General features: G+C 43.5%; 1 protein-coding gene across 7 annotated transcripts in view; it reads left to right on the top strand.

The window, feature by feature from the left end:
- The window catches only part of LOC142072119 (uncharacterized), a 118533-nt gene that overhangs the window by 16828 nt on the left and 84713 nt on the right, over positions 1-16992 (top strand). For 4 of the 7 annotated variants that reach the window (XR_012668405.1, XR_012668407.1, XR_012668403.1 and 1 more), the window contains exons 1-3: positions 7855-8645; positions 8817-9018; positions 12078-12168. The exons of 1 other annotated variant lie outside the window; for it this stretch is intronic. The gene's annotated coding sequence lies outside the window, so the exon portion shown is untranslated. Of the gene's footprint in view, positions 1-7854; positions 8646-8816; positions 9019-12077; positions 12169-16992 lie in introns of those variants that run through there. 2 more of the 7 variants (XR_012668406.1, XR_012668408.1) reach the window with 2 other exon arrangements.

Raw genomic sequence — 16992 nt, 5'->3', positions numbered from 1 at the left:
ATATCAGGTGGCAGCTCCCAGGGGGGGTTCTGTGATTCAACCTGTCACAGTCAGATAAACAAAAGGTATGTTTTTCCTTTAGGGGAAAAAATACCACACACAGTCTTTCAAGAGGCTTATTCAGCATGATACAGTGATACAGTACTGTGCAACAGAGAACTGATCTCCCACTGATTATCCTAATTTACTGCTACAGCTGCAATATTGGGCCCTTCTGGAATTTCATATGACATGATGATAAACTATCAGACCTAGGAGATGGATCGAACAAAGTGCATACATGGCCCGAGCAGATAACTGGCTTGACCGCACCCTCTTAGTCATAGCGGGATATGATACTCATTATGTGTGAGTTTTTTAAATGCTATTCCATGAGGGAACGAGCAATAATCTCCTTATCAACCAGCCACTCTAAAGTAGGTAATTGCAGCAGTTTATTTGGTCCTAGGTACCAAACGGGAGACACTTGCTGGGAGGCATGTTGGAAGCACATGTTTAAACATGACAAACATGTCTAGATTCAACATAGTACTTCCTCCTGCTAAGCAGAGGCTGGTACTTCCAAACTGCTTGCCTGCCACTGCTGCTGTTCTGACAAAATATGGAAGACAGGGAGGACCCATTGGTCTTCTTACCCACCTATAAAGTCAGCCAGCTTCCCAAGTCCCACACTCATGATATTCAGGTTTTGAAGTCTAAGGTCCAGTTTATTTCTCAGAAAAGGGGGAGGATGTATCACAGCATAGATGTTGCCAGTGAAGCCAGAGAAGAAAGGCCTAAATCAGGAAAATAAATGGTAGAAATCTGGGATTCTGGCAAAATACACTATTTTTTTCTGTTGTATAGATATTGTTTTACACCATGTCCACTGAATTTGAGTAATAGCCTAGTCTGGTGTATTTGTGGGCTGTAAAGCTTTCGTCTGTTTTCAGTTGTTCAGTTTAGTGCGCAGGTGCTGGGTGGTGTTGGTGGCCTGTGATTTACAGAAGGTCAGAGTGGATGATCTGGTGGTGCCTTCTGCCCTTAAAACTCTATGATTTTATCATTTCAGTTATTACTGCATTTTGGTGACTGCTTTTCTCGCTGGTCAGCAACTAACCCCAGTTTAAAAATAGATTATTTCTGAGAAACAAGGGGAACAGGATGGGTTTTCTGCTTTACTTTTGTAACTGGCAGCAGCTATTTCCGTTGATCACAGTGCTTGTTGTCATTCCAGTCTCCTTACTATCTGTCTCCTGGTGCCGTAGAATCACAGACCAAGGCAAGATGCTGTGTTCACATCTGTTAGGTGCATAAATCTTAGCTTTCTTTTTATCAAATATATATTGTTCTCAAAGTGCTGATTATTTGAATCAACACTGGCTCAGACCTGCCTTTTTTTTAGGAGGTTGATTAAAGTCTGAATCATCAAAAAAAATTGATAGTGCTCCACTGTTGCCATACAAGTGTGATTATCGATATATGAACACTTAAACGGGTGTATCAGAGTGATCTGAATATACTTTTCCATTAAAAAAAACCCTGCTCTTCATATTGTATAACCCCTTGGTCAACTCTCTTACACTAGGAACTGGAGAACTATTCCTTTCTACTAATTTTTGGCTATCACATATATGGCGCCCAAGGGTTTGGGTTCGATGTAAGCTCTTTGGGGCAAGGATTATCCTTTTGTTCTTTGTTTGAGTAGCATATAGCACAGTGGGGTCCTTGTTAGGGGGCTTATTCCTTCACCCACTTACTTCCCTGGTCCTTCTCACATGAACAGAGAGCAACAATACCCGAAGTCCAAAGGTGCAAAAATTCGATGTTTATTGGGGTGAACTTCCAGCAAGCATGATTCCAGTTTCCTTCCTTAGTGTCCCCCTTCCCAGCTCTGACACCACAGAGCCTTACACCTGTGTCCCTGTTCCCATTCCTGCCCTTAGCCAAACATGATTCCAATTTCCCCACCCCCATTCCCTGTTCCCATTTCCCACCCAGCCACCCACCCACTCACTTACTCACTTCCTGATTGACTGCAGACTATATAGTAAAACTTGAGTTCTGCTTAGCTATACCTTAACCAATCATTTTCCTGAAATTTAACTAACCAATCCTAACATATTGTAACATGATTATGTAACCAATTATATCCCACCACCTTAATTAGTTTACACCCAGCAAAATTAATTATACAGCAGACAGGAACAATCACAGAACCAGACAGAGATTATGCAGACAAACAATAGCAAAATGGGAACTATAATGACAAAACAATACAGAAGTGAGGATTTCACATCCCAGCTATTGATAAGTGAGTTCTTGCCAGACAGGATGCTATCAAACTAAGTTTCCTTTTACATCTTCTAGGCACTTCCCTTTCTCTGGAGGTGATAGGCATTATCAGGACAGGAGTGTATTCCTAACAGCCCAATAGCACCTTCTTTCAGTGTGACTAGTTTGGAATGTGAGGACGTGACCGGTCGCTTCCTAGCTTATGGCTGCCTCTGCTGCTTAGCCAAAGGCCTTAGCCTAAGAACAGGGCCTCAGACTGTCACAGTAAGAGAAGGACCTTACACCAGCAGACAGTGATTTTGATTCTTTCTTTTATACCTCTATAACTAGCCAAGTGATAAGAATATACCTAAATGCTTAGAGTATAGGCCTTTACAGACAGGCCTGAATATCTATATCCTAACAGTCCTGGTCTGTGACTGCGACTCATAGGCACTATGATAACACAAATAATAAGTCATATAAAGAGGATAGGTTGATTACTTCTAATATTTCTGTATACAAAGCAGTTGTTAGCAAGCCTATGCTGAGCTTACTCTTCTAAGTAAATGTTCTGCAGTTTAATTTTCCTCCAGTTTAGTTGCATGCCACCTTCTTACCAGTTAAGGAATTGCAACTTCTTCCATGTGAATGTAGCGCTTTTAGGGCATGTCTACACTGCAACATAAGCCCAAGGTTAGTGGGACAGGAGTCAGCTGACCTGTATTAGGGAACCCTGGACTTCAGCCTTTACATTGTATTTTAACCCAAGCTTAAACTGTGCTTGAACCGAGGACTCAAGGTGTCCACTGCAGTGTGCAGACTCAAGTCAAAGTTCAGAGTAACAGCCGTGTTAGTCTGTATTCACAAAAAGAAAAGGAGTACTTGTGGCACCTTAGAGACTAACCAATTTATTTGAGCATAAGCTTTTGTGAGCTACAGCTCACTTCATCGGATGCATACAGTATGCATCCGATGAAGTGAGCTGTAGCTCACGAAAGCTTATGCTCAAATAAATTGGTTAGTCTCTAAGGTGCCACAAGTACTCAAGTCAAAGTAACCATATCCCAGAGTCTCTGCCGCCCCCTCTCCAGCACCACCCCAAAATGTGGCTGCTCAAGCCCTTGGACTGTGGTGCACTGTGAGAAAACTTTACTACCTGCCCTGCACTTTACCAGGAAGCACCTTGCTTTGCAAAAGACTTGATTGGTTTGCTCTCCAGTGCAAACCCAGGAGGCTCTCTGATAGTGTGCTTGCAGGTCGGTGATGGAAGAGAATGGGTTAACACTAACCTGCGCTGCTACCATTTGCAAAGTAGGGGTGGCTTCAGTTTTCAGTAGAGTCGACTGCAGATTGTTGGCCCATGGAATTGATAGAGAGGACTAAGGAAATTGTCCCATGGAATTGTGGGATACTCCCAGCTGACTCCCGAGACCTGACTCAAGCAGGGCTGCACCTACACTTCAAAGCAATAGGGCTCAGACCCTGGGTCCCAGCTTAAATTGAGTTTGGACCCTCCCACTCTGCAGGGTCCTGGAGCCCTGGGGCCGAGTCTTGGATTCACGCAATTGCAGTGTAAACGCAACGGGGGGCTGGACTTGAGCCCAGGCTCAAGCATGGGTTTATGTTTTAGTGTAGACATACCCTTAGAAACAAAAATGGACAAAACCCCTGGGCCATGTTAAACCTTGGTTTACCCACAGTGAAACCCCATTCTCTCCAGTTAAATTGTGCAGTGTGTCAGGGAAGAATTTGGTTCCTTTTCCTCTGCCATACTAATGCATGGGCCATGTAAGTAATTATGTTATGAATCCATATGATGATTAGAGGCAGTAGCAATTAAATGAGTATCTATCTTGTATACAACTTTGTACTACTGATGACTAGCCAACTTTAATCACCAACCCTTTAGAAAAAGCTGAAATACTTGTCCTGATTAATGACTTTCCTTTTAAACACAAGAGATTTTATGTTATTCAAAACAATAGTAAATGTTGTTTTTTCAATTTTAGGCAAATTAGGCATAACATTTTATCAGGGAGATTTTGCCTTTCTTGGAATATTCCTTTGTGTAGTCGGGCTCAGATTCTGCCCTCAGATACATACACATGCAGAACTCGCAATAAAGTCAATGGGAGTTCCTTGAATGTATCTAAGCGTAGATTGTAGTCCTGCACATTTGAAACCATTGTCTAACCAGATAGTATTTTAGTATTTTGCTATCCAGAGTTTGTTGTATGCCGGACAGTCTGAGAGTTTATGCCCCAAAGCTGACATATGGTATCTAAATATTGGTTCTAATCTAATACTGAATGTCCTCCAGGTTCCAACATTCTTCCTTTTTAAAAAAAAAAATCCATCACTCTGTTGAGAAATTTAAAATACACCACTCATCCATGTATTTGTACCACATCAAAGAGCTGTAATGTGAACTTGATTTGCTTGTCCTTCCCTAAATAGCCTCTTGGATTTTTGCCTGAGATTAAGTGCTTTAGATGATGTTAGACAAACTGCATTGTGTGTTTCTATTATTTTGTTCTGAACAGAAGAAGGAGTAATTGTGATTGCATCCAACCATTAGTGGGCATATATTTAGCCACAAGCTAAAACCATCCATTTTTTAGCATCATTGTATAAGATACTCATTCTTTCAGGGAAAGGCATATTGTCCATTGAAGGGTCACTGTTTGTTACATAACTCTTCAGCATTTACTTAGAAGCTGGAGATTTGTAAATGAATGCTTAAAACATTTTGACTGCTGAAAATCCTGGATTTCTTCTAGATGGAGTGCAATGTTATTCTATGGCCAAATTCTCTCCTCTTATAAATAGGATGGAGCAACTCTTGCACATTATATATATGCAGCGTCAAGACACTAAACTAAACCTGGCATTTTGATTACTTCTGCCAGTACAAAATATTTTAATGTTTAATTCCCAATAGTTTAACTTTTTTCTTCCGGCGATTTATTTGCCCACAATAGCAAGCCACAAAGCAATGATCAATTCTTAAAGCTGATTAAAGATTTTGTAATAGTTTAGTAATCTCCAATACATACTTGAGATCTTCTCTCTCTCTCTCTGTATTTATACTGCACTCATCACAATAGAATCTGAACACTTTCACCATAGTACCTGAGCATAATTTATGGATGCAGCAAACATTTGCACCTAGATAACCTGGGAAACATTAACTAGAGTGATTTTAAAATATATATTTATTTTCATGCTCCCTTTAAGCAGTATAGTAAACTCTTTGGGGGCAGGAATAGTCTCTTTGTAATGTGTTTGTATAGGGCTTAGCACAATGGAGCCCCGGCCTGTTTCATTCTTTGACAGTGTTACTAGCTAGTGCACGGGGGAGGGAGTGAGGAAAAGCAATAGATGCGATATATCTAGATTTCTAGTAAAGGTTTTGACTCTGTCATATGACATCATAGCAAACTGGATGAAATTACTATAAAGTGGGTACACAGTTTGTTGAAAAAAACATACTCAAAGAGTAGTTATCAATGGTTCGCTGTCAAACTGTGAGAAAATAAATATTGGTGGTCCCACAGGGGTCTGTCACCAGTCAATACTTTCATTAATGACTTGGGGAATGGAGTGAGGAGTACTCCTATAAAATTTGCAGATGACCCCAAGCTGGGAGGAGTGTGAGAGCTCTCAGGTCTCAAACCTGGAACGGGGGATCCCTAGGCAGTGCTTAGATGATGGCCACCACACAGCAGCTCACCTGAATGACTGGAGAAGCGAGCCAGCAAAGCTCTAGCTCACAAAGGGCCCTACCCACAAAGCTTGTGACTGGGGGAGACAGCCAGCTCCACTGATTGGCTTGCTGGGAAGCTCTACTTAAACCAGAAAGAGGCACAGGAAGTTGTCTGAGAAACTAGAGGAATCCTTGGCTGGCTGCTATTATGGACCCTGTTTTCTTGCTCTATCTCCCAGCCTGATCCTGGTTCCTGCCTCCCAGCCTGTTCTTGTCCTTATCCCAGACCCCCATCTGTTCCCGATTACTGCCTTCCTGCCTCACGCCAGGTCCCTGCTCCTGTGCCCTGCCCTGATGCTGACTCCAGCTTGGACCCTTGGTTTGACTCCTGACTTTCTCTCTGACTCTGACCTTCAGCGTGGAACCTGACTCTGATTCTGGCTCTAGCTCCATTTCCAGGCCCCTGACTCTAATCATTAGGCCTGACCATCCACACTCAAGTCCCTACGGCTTATTTGGATGCTATTAACTTCTCTAAGTGGATCCAGCCAAGGATGGAACCAGTGGAATTCCCTGAAGGGGTAACTGTACTGCATAAGCAGGCAGTCTGCCTCCAGGCAGACCACTAAGCACTGCAGGCACAGAACGCACAGCTGGCCACTGAGAATTAGGCATTGCAGAAGCAAGTTCATTAACTCCACACAGAAAACACTGTGCTCTGGGCCCGTCCAGATGTGCAGTCACTTGAGCTGGGACCTGCTATCCCTCTGCTCAAGAGCTTCAATGGGACCTGCCCCAAATTCCGAGGCTTAATCATAGAATATCAGGGTTGGAAGGGACCTCAGGAAGTCATCTAGTCCAACCCCCTGCTTGAAGCAGGACCAATCCCCAATTTTTGCCCCAGATCCCTAAATGGCCCCCTCAAGGATTGAACTCACAACCCTGGGTTTAGCAGGCCAATGCTCAAACCACTGAGCTATCCCTCCCCCCAATGAGTCAGTGCTGCCTCTTGTTCTTACTTTGACTGCAGATGTAGTCAGCCTGCTGACTGGGGAGGCATTGGACTGGGCCTCTCCCTTGCTGGAAGCCAACAGTCCAGTTCTGTCCAATTGGGATGTCTTCCAGAAGGCGATATCAACCATCAGGGCCGTCCTTAGGATTTATGGGGCCCTACGCAGTATTATTCAACTGGTGCCCAACTGACCGCAGTGTGTCGAGGGAGCACAGTCACCACCCCCACCTGTGGACCACCAGAAGCCTCCCCCCCACCACCAATTGCTGATGTCCCTGGAGCCGAGTGGCGATTCTTGCCCCCAGGGGAGGGGAGAGGCCAGCCAGAGAAGTTGGGGGAACTTTGCCTGACTCACCTTCGGAGCTGGCCGTGTCATAGGGGTCCATGGGGTGCCCCGCCCAGCTTGCTGTAGTCTACCTCTGCTTACCCCTTCCAGGCTGTGTCGTAGTCCCCCCGCTGCTTGTCCACCACCGCGGCTGGCACTATGGTGAAGTGCAGCATCTCAGGGGTGGGGGACCCATGGGGCTGTGGCAGCTCCTCCTGCCCCACGCAGCTCCTCCCGGATTGGATGGATTGCTACCAGGCTGCCACCAGGCAAGAAACGCGCTTCCCAGCCCAACCAGCTGTGCGCATTCGAGTCCATGAAGTCACTTGGAGCGGAGGTGCTCGGGCTGGCTGCCGAGGAAGTGACTCACTTCCTCAGCATGCAGCCAGCCAGCCCAAGCACCTGCATCCCACCTAGTCCCATTGGGGGCAGGGATGGCCACTTCACCAGAGGTGGGGGCTTCACTCAGCCCTGGGGGGACGGGACTCCAGGCATTGTTGGGGGCTGGGTTCCACTTTGCGGGGGTGGGGGAAGGGAGAAGAAAAACATGTTATGCCAGCAGCAAAAGGATACCGCTGGAGCCAGCACTACCTGGCCCACCTCACCTCACAGCGGCGGTGAGAGAATCACACAGGTTAGTTCCCGTATCCCTTCCCAGAGACCCCAGTGGTACCCACCCTCAGAATGCGCCACGCCGGCGCATTCGGCTCTACGACCCAAGCTCGCTCTTACCCGCTTGCTGTCCCATCCCGGCGGTGATGCCCCAAATTTAGTGGTGCCCTAAGCAGCCGTGCATGCTGCATATGCTGAAGGATGGCCCTGTCAACCATCTTTGACAACCACAATCATTCCCACTCCACTGAGGCCACCCTGCAGAAACTCCAGCAGGGGTTATCAATAACCGCGTCCTAAGTTGCTCACTTCTGCTGTCTCGTACTGGACACGGAATGGAATGAGTCAGCCCAGTTATGTCTGTTTCAGTGGGACTTGCGGGACGAGATTAAGGATGAATTGGCCCAAGTTGAGACCCCAGCAGCTCTGGATGTCTTCACAGATCTTGTGTTTGTATTGACAATCATCTATGCAAGCAATGGGAAGAAAGTTCTCCAAGCAGTTTGCCCCCTCACACCACAAAAACACCAGGTTCCTCCGGTCTCCTGAAGCATAGCAGGCATTCGAGCAATTAAAACTTATTTACCACCAGTCCCATAGTGGTCCACCCTGACACCTTGTATGCTTTCATCATCAAAGCAGATGCTTCCAACTTGGCAGTTGGAGTGGTGCTATCCCAAAGGCACAGTCCTCAACAACTGCTATGATCAGACTCAGCCCATGGAACGCATAAGGTAAGGGACTCCATGATGTCCGAGATGGCGTAACCTCTGTAAAAGGGTGTGTGTGTGTGTGTTACGGGCCTTCAAGGATACAGACCTTCAAGTATGTCAGCTGAACTTCAGCTGTAAAGGCACTTTGGGGCCTTTATCCTTACTATCTCCCATCTGCTTAAACTTTGTCAGGGGAAGTTCAAGCCGCAAGACTCAGATCTCCAGGTCTACTTTGGATTAGCCCTGCAATTTCTCATGGAGGAATTTGAACAAACTCTGAACATGGACTGCCTATTGGACTATAAACTATTGAACTGATTCTGGAAGGACTTTTACAAATCAGCAGCCACACTATCTCTGCTATGAAACTGACCTAAGAACTTTATTCATATCAGTATGTATAATCTTTCAACCACTAACTTTCTTTTCCTTTTAAAAAAATCTTAGATTTAGTTAATAAGAATTGGCTGTAAGCATGTATTTGGGTAAGATCTGAAATATTCATTGACCTGGTGGATAATGTGTCCCATCTTGTGAGATTGGTAGAACTTTATATATGGTGAATAAGGTTTTAAATAACCCTCACTATATAGACTTGGCTGTCTGGGTGGGAGTCAAAGGCTGGATTGCTTAAAGGAAACTATATTTTAAACTTCTTGGTAACCAGTAAGGAGTTGTTTAGTTACTGGCTTGGTAAATCTATTTATAAAATAAACCACCAGTTTTGGGGATCATCTGCCCTATTCTTTGCAGTTTGCCCTGATTGACCAGTCTTAGTATAGCCCCTCCAGTGACTATGGTCATATACACCAGCTTATTATCTTAAATAGAGTTACCCAGAAACTTTAATTTAAACACACTGAATTAGGTAAAACATGTTTGTTTACAAAGAGAGAGATTTTAAGTGAGTATAAGTAATGAGGCATAAAAGTCAGAAATGGCTAAAAAAAATAAAGATAAAACTCTTACTGGTATCTATGTAAGAAACTATCTTAGTTGCAAAGCAAACTTTCTCACCATATGCTTCTGCAGATTACTGACCAAACTTTCAGGTTAGGAGCCCTCCCCCAGAGTCCAATGGCTGTTTCCTTTTGTCTTCTCAGGTGTGAAGAATTAAGTGGGAAGGGGGGGTAGTGGGGTGCCTTGCAGTGTTGGTCCCTTCCTTTTATAGTTTCAGTCTCCCTCTTAAAAAAACATTTCCAGCTGAGACCAGGAGACACACAAACCTGCTGGGTTTTTTTTTTTACCTGTTTGAATTTCTTTTGTTTTCCCTTCCTGCATGACAACTCTGTTTACTGCTTAAATGCAAATTAGGGCAAGCACACATTCCTCTGTTTAGGACAGACCTGTTTGTCAACTTCTGCTTGGGCAGGGCTGTGGGGTTTGGAACATGTGTTAATAACATCTGTGATAAAGTTCCTCCTCTGCCTTGGTGGGTTCTGCGCTTATTGACAAATTTGCTTGCCTCAGAGATTCATGGCCGCCCACAGTTTGGCCACTTTTGGTAGTGGCTCAAACCTGCTGTTCACTCAGCTAACCTCATCACTGGCCAGCGTGGGGAAAGGGAGGAGAACAATCCCCACAGTCTCTGCTGATCCACCTTGTGGGTCGGAGGATAGGCCAGGGACCTTCCCTTCTGGTGGGACCCACAGTCCAGGTCACCTCCTCTTGTCTCAAATAGGGAGTTGAGGGGGATGGGGGGAACCCAGGCCCACCCTCTGCTCCGGGTTCTAGCCCAGGGCCCTGTAGATTACAACTGTCTACAGTGTCTCTTGTAACAGCTGCATGACAGCTACAACTCCCTGGGCTACTTCCCCCTGGCCTCCTCCCAACACCTTCTTTACCCTTACCACAGGATCTTCCTCCTGATCACACTTGTACTCCTCAGTCCTCCAACAGCACACCTTCTCGCTCCTTGCGCACGCACCCCTAACTAATGGGAGGTCCTTTTTAAGCCAGGTGTCCTGATTAGTCTGCCTGCCATAATTAATTCTAGTATGTGCTTAATTGGCTCCAGTGTCTTAATTAGCTTGCCTGTCTTAATTGGTTTTAGCCGATTCTTGATTGCTCTAGTGCAGCCCCTCCTCTGGTCACTCAGGGAACAGAAAACTGTTCATCCAGGGGTCAGTATATTTGCCTTCGACCAGACTCCTGTACCCCACTGATCTGGGTCTGTCACACATCATACAGGGGAATCATATAACTTCACATAGAATGTTGCTATATGTATTTTATCAGGACTATACTGACCAGCAAATTGAGTTTTCAAATAATACCTTACAAGGCGTACAAAGATTAATACAGTAGTGTGTAGGGTGTGAATACGGGGTGTATTCTGTCACAACGTTATCACCATCTTCATCACCTTAATAAATACTTTCTTTCACTACATTATTTAACATTTTTATCAATGACCTGGAAGAAAATATAAAATCACTGATAAAATTTGCAGATGTCTCAAAGATTGGGGGAGTGGCAAATACTGAAGAGGACAGGTCACTGAAACAGAGTGATCTGGATTCCCTGTTAAACTGGGCACAAGCAAACAGTATGTGTTTTAATACAGCCAAATGCAAAGTTATGCATTTAGGAATAAAGAAAGTAGGCCTTACTTACAGCATAGGTGACTCTATTCTGGAAGCAGAGACTCTGAAAAAAGATTTGGGGGTCATGGTGGATAATCAGCTGTACATGAGCTCCCAGAACAATCATATGGTCAAAAGAGCTGCAATCTTTAGATGCTTAAACAGGAGAATATTGAGAAAGAGAGGTTATGTTACCTCTGTATTTGACACTGGTGTGACCACTGCTGGAAACTGTGTCCAGTCTGGGTGTCTGCACTTCAAGAAGGATGTTGATAAATTGGAGCGGCTTCAGAGAAGAGTCACAAGAATGATTAAAGGACTGGAAAGCATTCCTTTCTAGTGATAAACTCAAGGAGCTCCATCTCTTTTGTTTAACAAAGAGAAGGTTAAGAGGTGACTTGATTACAATATACAGAAATTTGATAATGGGCTAGGAGACAAAGATATTACAAGATCCCATGTCTGGAAGTTGAAGCTAGACAAATTCAGAGTAGAAATAAGGTACAATTTTTTTTAACAGTGAAGTTATTAACTACTGGAACAAATTCCCAAGGGCTGTGGTGGATTCTCCAACGTGGCAATTTTTAAAATCGAAATTGAATGCTTTTTCCAAAAGATATGTGCTAGTTCAAACAGGGAAGTCCTATGGCCTGTGTTATGCAGGAGGCCAGACTAAGTGATCACAGTGAACACTTCTGGCATTGTTATCTATGAGTGTATGAACTTTCTTAAGAATGGAATCATTATTGTATAGATATGATAGGTTCCTAAATTTGAGGAACATCAAAACAAAACATCCAAACAAATTCCAAGTTATTCCTCCTCTGGGCTTCCTACTTATCCTGTCCTTTCTGTGTCTCTCTTTTAGAGAAGGAAAGTGGTCACAGCCTTCCAAAAGTGGGCATGGTCAGCCTCAGAGCTTTCATACATAGCCCTCTAGACTAGCAACGTAAAAAGAGGTGAGTAAGGGGTTCACAATGTAAAGCTGGCCAAGGGGGCAATACAGTGTTCATTTTTCGCCTGTGTAAATCAGCACTAAGCTGTTAGTGTTTCCCTATGGGATCAGTTTTCTGTGAGGATCATTTTACATTTGCAGAGTTGGCCAGTGTCAGTTGCACTGACAATTGCATTTATTTTGAGGTTTGCTTGCTTTTGGATATGTGCTGGGTGGGGTTTGGGGTTGAGTTAGTGAACACTGGCATACTGTGCCTGTGACTAATCCTTCCCATAACAGGAAACACCATGAGCCTGCTGCAAATATGGTTTCTGTTCCTCAGCTTTTGCTTGTGACAACTGATAGCAAACAACCACTTGCGGGCTGCACAATACAAGTGCAAGTCTATCTGTTACATTTCAGACTCAAGTCAAGATGCCCCGATCTCCTGACTTGTTCTGCCCTTGAGACACTGTAATATGTCACATGAGAAAAAAGAGCAACATCAGGGACTCGTACTATATTCAGAAGTGACATGAGTTCACTAGGTGGTAGTGGGAGCTGATTTGTATTGGCAATGCCTTCTAACACACAATGAGTACAGTAATATTCTGTAGGTGTGCCCAGTACTGATCACAGTACAGACATAATACTTTACTCTCCCTAATTTTCCCTCTACACCTGTTCTCACTTTATGCTTTTCGTATCTGCTGCCTTGTGCTATTGCTGTATGTACAGCATAAGAGCAATCGCTTGCACCACAGCTGACTGCTGTGCTCGTGTGTAATCTGCTGCCTGTTTGGTCTCCAGGAGCTGTAAAGGTAGATGCTCTTACTGCATTTAGGCAAACATTGCCTTTCTCATATTTTGACTTTCAATACACACTAAGACCACGCCCATTAAGTGAAGGGCATGTGTTTAAGTCACCTACAGGTGATGACATGCTTGGGTGAGTTTACATTGTGCTGCTATAGCACAGATTTTGTTACATCTTTGCATCTGAGGCACTTTATTTATACTAGCGGGGATTATCGCTTCTTTTTTTAAAAGAAAAGTTCTTCTAAAAAGAAAAGATCTTCTCACGGCAAATCAATTTCCAGGGAGCTGCACTGCTGTTAGTGAGAGGAGAGCTTGTTTGCATACACTAATGGCAGTCATCCCTTAGATGCTAACATGCTAACTAGTTTTTCAATGCACATAAAGCACGTCTCTTTCACGAGCTGTATTGATAAATAACTCATTGGGTCCGGTGTTTTCTTCTGTTTTCTCTAACATTTTCTTCACCATGTTTTTCAAAGCTCATTTGACTCAGCCTGTGAAATTCCTGTTTTACACCATCTCTCTTAGTGAGCTCTTTCCTGTTTGTTTTCTCTTGTTTCTTATTTTTGACCTTCTTTACATAATTTTCCATTGCTTTTATTTTTGTGTTCCTCTTAGGACTTTCTGTACCTCTTTCTCCACACAGATACCTTATGTCTCTTTTCCCCACATGTGCTCCCTCAGCCTCTCTTTTCATAGACAGGGACTCCACCCCCCCTTCCAGACAGGCCCCACCATGGCTTCTGCCACCTTGTTCTCTCTCCGCCCCTCCCCTTCGCAGCTGCTGACACAGTGATGTGCTTGTGGAGATAGACACTAGCTCTGCAGAGAGAAGTACTGTGTAAAACAAGCCAGGGAAAGAGCAGGAAAACTTAACTGATGCAACTGGGGCTTAGCTGTCTCTTTAAGCTTCAGGCAGGTAGATAAACACCAATTGCTAGATTGTCCTGCAGCAGCTAAGAAGAGACTCCAAAGCTAGAAATCTAGGAAATCCAGGCCAACAATATTAAATAAAAGTTTGCTGAGAGGAACAGGAGTCCAACTGCATGAAACCTGCAGCCACACTGAGGGCAACAGCAACAGGATGGTAAAAAGACAAGGGAATGTGTCCCTCTCATTCTCCTTGTGGTGGTGCCAATGGAGAATTTCAGGATTGTTGAGCAGTCTGCGATGCAAATCTCTAGTTTTACACAAATTGGGGTTGTGTAAATGTTTTCTCGCCACATGTAATTAGCTCTAATTTAGAGATGGGTCCAATCCAGCCATCAGTTTTCATGTAGGATTCCTCATTGGAATCAATAGGAAGTTGTGCAGAAATCATGATGCAGAAGATGGCCCATAGTTTTCTGGAGCTGAGTGAGGTCGGAGTACAAAATGCTTCCATTGGCAAAATCTTATGGAAAGTATTTTATTTGTGTGATATTTTACATAGCAACACTACAGATTTTTAAACCCGGTCTGATGTAATTAGCTCTAATTTAGAGATGGGTCCAATCCAAAACAAAGATCTGGAAACCTCTGAACTGAGGGAAGTTTGGATCCTGATGTGAACTTTGTGGTTTGGGGCCATGTCTAACTAAGACCAAGAAGGAGGCTGTCTAGCTTGGCTTCTAGCTGCTATGCAATCTCCTTTGATTTGAAGAGAACACTGCTTTCCTTTCCCTTGCTATAGCATTATAAAGCAAAACACAAGAACCTTATTCCCCACTGACTGCTCGCCTTTTGCTTCAGTGAAATCTGAAAAATTCCTCATATTTCTTTACATGTGTTGATGCTGCAAAGTTCACAAAATCCAAACTCTAGTAATTTATGTTAAAATTTTCATGAAGTTAATTAAATGATGTGAAAATTCTTGTTCTGGCTAAAATTTACAAAATTCACAAAAGACCTGCTGGGTCCATATTTGTTAGACAGCAAAACCCCAGAGGCTTCATTCAAGTTGTCTTACTCATACAACTTTCCAGATGGTTTTAGGATTTCAAAATAGCAGCTATATACTGTAAATGAAGAAGGGGAAAATTACAGTTGAATCTATGTGCAATATTTTCAGAGAAATGCATACACAAGGTCGGTCACTCAGTCCTGGTGAGGGAGAAATATCGGAAGCCTGTACAGGAAATGTTTGTGTGAAATATTATTCAACTTCTTCTTTGCTTGCAACTCTTGTATATTTCTGCACATCATGGGCTCAGTCATGCAATGTGCCGAACGCCTTCAGATCCTGCTGACTGAGTTGAGCCCCCTTCAATGGGAGTTGAGAGTATAGCTGAGGTGTGCACGCATATTATGGGGTAACCAAGGTTCTATCAAGGAAAGTCAAGGGCACACTCCCATATAATCCTCAGAGGAAAAAAAAAAAAAGACTAGCCACATAGCCAGTGTTCTGTGGCCACATCCAATAGTTAAACGAGTTTCCCTCAGCAAAAGCAGAATAGTGGCATAAAAGTGAACTGCCTCATTACTACTGGTGAACTTTAAAAGGTTTGGAATCTCATTTCTATGCTTTTTAAGCCCAAGGAGTTTCACATAAGCTCTGGAAGTCTGGTGAGAGCAGCTTTCTTATGAGATTTCTAGTCCTTTGTGATTTGAGCTGTGTGAGCTACCAGCACCTTTGCACAGATGGTGTGGGAAGTCTGCTTGCTGTTCCCACAGAAAGGGCAGTAATTGTTGCACGCAGAGGCCATCCTTACACTTCAGGAGGCCTCGAAAATGCTGAATCTGGGAGGTTCCTCATGCAGGTCATTCAGCTTTTTTACAGCTGGTCCTGTAATAATAAATTGGTCCTGGCCAAGTTCACCTCTGCATGGCCAGGGATGGATTAGTTTAACAATACATGACATTTGTGTTGCAGTTTTCATCCAAAGTTCTCAAAAGAAAGGTAAGGATCATCATCCACATTTTACAGATGGGAAGATGGATGTACAGGCAGGTGAGGTGCTCTAGCCACGGCCACACACGGTAGGTCAGTAGTAGAGCCAGGACCAAAATCCCATTTCTCCAGACTTCCGTCCAGTGCCCAGTATGCTGGACCACAGTGGCCTCTTAATAGTAAATTGGGCCTGGAGCCATCACAAGTTCAGTGTCTCCCCCCCTCCCCTCCCAAAATCGTGTTGAAATTTCCCATTATACTGATATGGGAGGATGAATTTGCAGTACAATGTATATCTGGTGTTACATACAAAAAAACTACATTAAAAGAACGTTACAGTTGCAAAGTCAATCCCTCAAAAGTTAGGAAATGTCAGAATTAATTGTGCAACCTTAATTTGGCCCCTCGTGTGTATGCCTTATGATACAGTCTTTAAATACACGCTCACGCTCTATTTTTTCCATAGTGCCTCATTCAGTGCACAGGATGGATGCTGCTCACTAAATGAGCAACTATTCAATATTGTATTTTCTCTTCATTGTTCAGCATGTGGCTGTGACCCAAGAAGCCCCTAATGCCAACTGATTCTGGTGTGTGTAATATATATTCTGGTTCTCCAAAGAATGTCATGTGAGGTCTTAAATGAAAGCCAGGCTCACACTGGTCATTAATATCACTGAGAAATATATGTACAGATACTATATAAGGAGTTGTGTGTGTATGTGTATGTATATGTATATATATATATACACACACACATAAATAATGTTTTAAAGTCTGTATCAAGACAGAGTTGGCAACTGTTTTTTTTGTCAGACAAAAGATGTTTCTTCATCTGTCTCTCTGAGGTGTAAATTAAGCATTGTACATTAACACAGAGTATTCCCATTTATATTTGAAATCAACACAGAGATGTGAAATCAACAGAGAAGTAGCAAACAGGAAAAATAAGCCCTGAATGGTTATGCTAACTCTGATGTTACCCCAAAATCTCTATTATAGAATAATAAGGTGACATAAATAACAGGTTCAACTCCTACCAGCATCTATCAACTGGGAGAGTTAGAAATCTGTGTGCCTCCTACCTGTGTTGCATTGAAATAAAGGATAGAGAGAATATAACCTTAAACAGAAAGATTTATTAAGGGAATGTTACAGCTG

Source organism: Caretta caretta, chromosome 5 (genome assembly GCF_965140235.1).
Source record: "Caretta caretta isolate rCarCar2 chromosome 5, rCarCar1.hap1, whole genome shotgun sequence".
Classification (NCBI taxonomy): domain Eukaryota; kingdom Metazoa; phylum Chordata; order Testudines; family Cheloniidae; genus Caretta; species Caretta caretta.
This window is presented reverse-complemented; position numbering and strand designations above follow the sequence as displayed.